Source organism: Vicia villosa, unplaced genomic scaffold (assembly GCF_029867415.1).
Source record: "Vicia villosa cultivar HV-30 ecotype Madison, WI unplaced genomic scaffold, Vvil1.0 ctg.004200F_1_1, whole genome shotgun sequence".
Taxonomy (NCBI): Eukaryota; Viridiplantae; Streptophyta; class Magnoliopsida; order Fabales; family Fabaceae; genus Vicia; species Vicia villosa.
This window is the reverse complement of record NW_026706389.1, coordinates 83503-89187: the sequence shown is the minus strand read 5'-3', so window position 1 is coordinate 89187 and position 5685 is coordinate 83503. Positions and strand designations below refer to the sequence as shown.

Sequence of the window (5685 nt, the reverse complement as noted above, 5' to 3'; positions counted from 1 at the left end):
TGTTGTTAAGGGGTGATATACATGTATGCATAACAAGATGGTGCTTATATATACACAAACCAAAAGTGTAGTATATAATTTTAGTGGGAATAAACATTTGTTTTTCTTTTTTTTGCATAACATGTTAAATTTTATATATAAAAAATATTAATTAAAAAAATAGACTGATAAATATTTTATAGAAAAGATTTTTAAGTTTTCAAAATTATATTATATAATAGTATAGGTCAAATCAAAATTTAAATTTATAATAAAATAACTTTTTTTTTTGTAGTTTAGTCCTATTTCATCAAAATAAATTTATTCTATAAGTTTATATATTTTTTATGACAAAATAAGAGATTTAATTTTAACACATTCAATGAGCGACATGTATTCTGCCAAATCACTGAAATATATTTAAATTAGTTTAATGGCAAGTATCATTGATGTTTTTTCCATTGGATGACAATGTAAAAATATTTATAATGTTTTTGGATGTTTAGCAAACAATTTTATATATTTTTTCAAATAATATCTTCAGATTAGTTCTACATCAATAATTTTACATATTCATTTATAATTATTTGGCATTTGATTAGATTCAATTGAAGAATTATGGAAAAAGAGGTTATTGGGCTTGATGTGGTTTTAGTAAAGAGGGGGTGCTATGTTAGTAGGCCTTTTACTAAATTAAATCTATTTTCATAAAAATAAGGAATTGAGGAAAAAAAGGAAAATAGATGTGAAAGAGGAGCAGAAGAGTAGAAGTGCTGATACGTGAAAGAGGAACAGAAGAGGAAGAGGGCTAATCAAGATCCTTGGCTAAGGTAAGGGGGGACTCTTCTGGTTAACATCTTTTATCATATTATAGATGATAGGACTGATTTAGATGCCTTGTTTGTGTCAATTGGTTATATGCTAGATTGGGGGTTTTTGGGTGATTTTGAGGGGAATTGTATGATGTGATGAATTGTATGATTATATGATTGTTGTGACGGTTAAATGATCCTCTTTGTGTGTTATATTTGTGTTATAACATGTATGTGGCTGATATGGTGGTATTTGAGGTTCATGATATAACTCGATTTGGGTTTTGAGGATTTTGGGATAAATCTCGTAATGCTGTCAGTTGCGATGAGAACTCTGACTTTTGCCAGTTCGCGCCGCGAAGGTAGATGCGCGCCGCGAAGGCGTAGTTATTTTCTCGTTCCGCGCCATGAACCTTTGTTTGCACCGCGAAGGCGTGATTTCTATTCGTTACGCGCTGCGTACTCTGTGTGGCGCCGCGTGCTGTAGCGATAATTGTTTTCTTTGAAAATTGTAAAAATGTGTAACTTTCAAACCGTAAGTCAGTTTTAGACGCCGTTTTGGACGTTGTTCCTTAAATTTAATGCTCTACCATATGAAATAAATAAAACAACAATTACTTGATTTTATTTTGAAAAGTATCATTTTCCCCAAATGTGGTTTATTCTTGTTTTGTATGGTTGATGAGGTGCAATGATTGTTGTATGCATAGTTGAATATGTGCAATGATGTGTGTTGTGATAATGTGGTTGCTTCTGCTTGTTATGCAAATAGATTTTTTCATGGTAAAATATGGTTATCATGTGTTTTGATGAATGATGATGTAAATGTACTGTTGTTGTTGGGTTGACTTATTGGACTTGGTACACGATTGTGAGAGGTGCTATTGTTGTTGCACTGTGTGGTGGTTTATGCATACAGGCACATTAATGAATGATTTACCTGTCATGATGTTGTGGTTGTAATTGGTTTTTGTTATACATATATTGTTGGTATAAAATATGTATTTTATTATGGTTGAGAAATATCATTAACTGTGTGTGGCTATTTATTTTGTGGTGGTTGATGATTATGACATTTGGTTGTTTACTGTTTATGATGAGCATGTTATGGTTGATACATGCATTTCATAATCATCATGTGGCTGATCCTTGACGATGGTGGATCAGTGGTAGCTAATTCCCATTGTGTGGAATTAGTGAGTGGGTGTTGCCGTATCCTTGACGATGGTGGATCGGTGAGATGAGTTATCCCAGATTTTGGTACCACATGCATAAAGTTGCATTTGCATTAGGCTAATTGTGTTATTATAACATGAATGGAAGATTGTCCAATGTTATAATATATGATGATTGTGTAATGATTATGATTTGTTTGGATGAATTATGGTGTTGTCTCTTGGTAATGTATTCTAATTGTTGTTGTGTGTTGATGAGTACTTCCTGAAAATCTGAATATAATGAAATTGGATGGATAATGTGACTATGATGTGTTATTGTTTATGATTCGATAACATTTGTTAATTGTGAATGAGACTCACCCTTACTGTTGATATTTTCAGATTGAGGATAGCGGCTTTTGGCTCGGTGAGGATTAGCTCATGAGTCAGTTCGTTTAGTATAGCGTCGGTGTCATGCTCTAATATTGTAACACTTGGGGAACGCTAGTTTAGAGTTGATGATGATACTCTATTTTGTTGTTATTGGAGTAATTTTGTGAGATATTGCATAGATGATGTTATGCTTATCCGTTGATTAATGTTCCGCTGTGTAGAAACATGATTTTGTTAAATGGATGATTTTCCCCTAAGTGAAGCATGACAATTGATTTATGATAATTTGTTTTAGATTGAATTGTGGCACCCTTGTTTTTATGTTTTACTCTGAATTATTTTATTAATTTCCGCGGGGTTTAGAAGGGTGTTACAGTAATTATTAATATACTTTTTTTTTGTTTTTTACTTTTTATATTATCACAATTGTAGTATATTAGTTATAATTTAAGTGATTACTAAAATGAATTTTATAAAATAATTTTTTATTTTTTGAATTAAAATAAAAAGAATGAAGAGTTTTTTTTTTTTTTTTAATTTATAAGTGAATAAGAATAGGAGTATGTATAATATTATTATTGTGAGTTTTTTTTTAATTTATAATTCAAATTGGTAATTAGTGTATTTAGTGTTTTTTTTTCAAAGTTAATATGAAAATGACATGTCAGCATTTGATTACTACGAAGATGACACGTCAACATTAGGGTTAAGATTGTGTTCAAGGTTGTCATCATGACAACCTTGAATTTATATTAAGTAGTTTTCAAATATCTCTCTCACATTTCTTTTTCCCACACTTTTCATTTTCATTTTCTTTTTTTCTCTATTTATTTATTAACACTAAAAACATTAATAATCTACTTTTTTAATTTTAATAAAATTAAAAATTTATTTATCTCACAGGTCACTATTAACACAATATCTATTTTATTTTAATTAATCATTGTCTTAGTTTGAAAGACAAAATCCTTATTTTTAAATATTAATTTTTTTCCATTTCATAATTTTTTTAATAATGATTTAATACAATAAACTTTATATGATTATTGTTCATTTTACAATTAAGTAAATCATTTCAAATTTTACATTTATTATAAATACATTTTATATAGCATAGAATAATTTTTTTATCCCACAAATTTTTATTCCTAATTTTTTAATCAATAATTTGCCTTGATTTGAAAGACAAAATCCTTATTTTAAAATATCAATTTTTATTTGTATTTCTTCATCTCAGGAGTCATTTTTTGCATTATTATTATTATTATTATTATTATTATTATTATTATTATTATTATTATTATTATTAGGTTAAATGTAGTGCATTGACAATGTAAAATGATTTTACATTGTCATCCAATTAAGATTCATCAATCATCCATGCCTTATAACGTTTTTTAAAATAGTAATATGACTTGACACTTACCATGGTCGTGATTGGTTGACAATGTAAAATTATTTTACACTATCAGTGTATGTCCTTTTTTCTCTATTATTATTATTATTATTATTATTATTATTATTATTATTATTATTATTATTATTATTATTATTATTATTATTATTATTTTGTTATAAGAGGGAGACTTCTAGATCTTTTTTGCATGATAATTATTTTTTGTTTTATAATTAAATAACTCATTTAAAATTTATATTTGTATATAATTAAATTTTATATTGTATAAAATAAAATTTTTATTTTACGGGTCACTATCAGAACATTATTTATTTATTTATTTATGTGAATATCAGTTGTCATACTTATCGCCCTTAATATTGAATGGTGAAGGTGAACCATTTCCAAACTAATAGTTGATTTTTTTTAATATTATTATATTTGTTTTATATTATAAATTGTTTTAGATTTTTCATAAATAAAATAAATAAATTTAATTAAAATATACTGATGGTATAAATAAATTTTACACTATCAAATAATCACAACGTAAATTAATTTGAAATGTTTTTATTTCTTTCAAAATAATACAATTGAATATTTATGAAGCATTTATAGTATAAATTTTTTTACATTAATAGTACATATCAATTAAACTCTTAAAAATTATTTTATTTTATATTAAAAATTATGAATAATTTTATAAAATTATTATTTATTTAATAATATTAAAAAATAAATTGAAAGAACAAAGAGTAATAAATACTTAATAATATAATGTAAAAAATAATATTAATAATTTATTAATATTGTAAAACCACATAATTTAATATAAAAAAATTTCAAAGTAACTTATGACAAAAAAAATGTGCTATTTTTGTTTATAATTTAACATGTGATTTCCAAAAAAATTACAGAGAGGTTCCGTTATGATAAAAAAAATTGTTTTTAAATTTGAATTCGGTTTAACCGTTCTTCTTTAGTTAAAATTAATAACCATGTCACTTAGTTCATTTTTTTAATGTATAGTCTGTAAAAAACCTTAAATAAAATAAATAAATAAATAAATAAATGGAGAACAAAAATTACCTTGTCATAAAAGTGAAAAAGGTAAATTCCATATAGAGTCATTTTTATTGAATGGAATATTATAACAAATTAGATAACATCATTCTAGCTTAATAGAGAATTGGTGTCAATGATGAGTTCATTATTCTGAGGAGGACAAGCTTTACAAATGCATTGACCCTTAACGCAGCAATTAGGATTTCCTTGACAGAATTTTGAGCAATCAATCATGCAAGGGACATCAAGGTGACCTCTCGCATCAACTGATGCTGGTTTACCTGTTATCACAAAGTAATTAAATGAACTTAATCATCGAATAAAGAACAAATTATACATTCGATAAATAAAAGAATAACACATAGAAAGTAAGAGGAGACCTAACCAGCTATACAAATCAAAAGGATCATAAAAAATACTAAGCCAGAGCTCTTTGTCATAATGTCGTTTTTAAACACAGACACTATGTTGTTAAGGGGTGATATACATGTATGCATAACAAGATGGTGCTTATATATACACAAACCAAAAGTGTAGTATATAATTTTAATGGGAATAAACATTTGTTTTTCTTTTTTTTTGCATAACATGTTAAATTTTATATATAGAAATATTAATTAAAAAAATAGACTGATAAATAATTTTAGAAAAGATTTTTAAATTTTCAAAATTATATTATATAATAGTATAGGTCAAATCAAAAATAATATGAATAAGTTAAATTTATAATAAAATAACTTTTTTTAGTAGTTTAGTCCAATTTCATCAAAATAAATTTATTCTATAATTTTTATATATTTTTTATGAAGAAATAAGAGATTTATTTTTAACACATCCAATGAACGACATGTATTCTACCAAATCACTGAAATATATTTAAATT

At 25.7% G+C, this 5685-nt stretch overlaps 1 long non-coding RNA gene across 1 annotated transcript; it reads right to left on the bottom strand.

The window, feature by feature from the left end:
• Nucleotides 1-4848: 4848 nt before the first annotated feature.
• Nucleotides 4849-5306, bottom strand: LOC131641877 (uncharacterized). Its single transcript, XR_009295665.1, has 2 exons — nt 5188-5306; nt 4849-5083 (listed from the first exon to the last, which is right to left on the bottom strand). It is a non-coding gene; the product is annotated as an uncharacterized LOC131641877 (long non-coding RNA).
• Nucleotides 5307-5685: the final 379 nt, after the last annotated feature.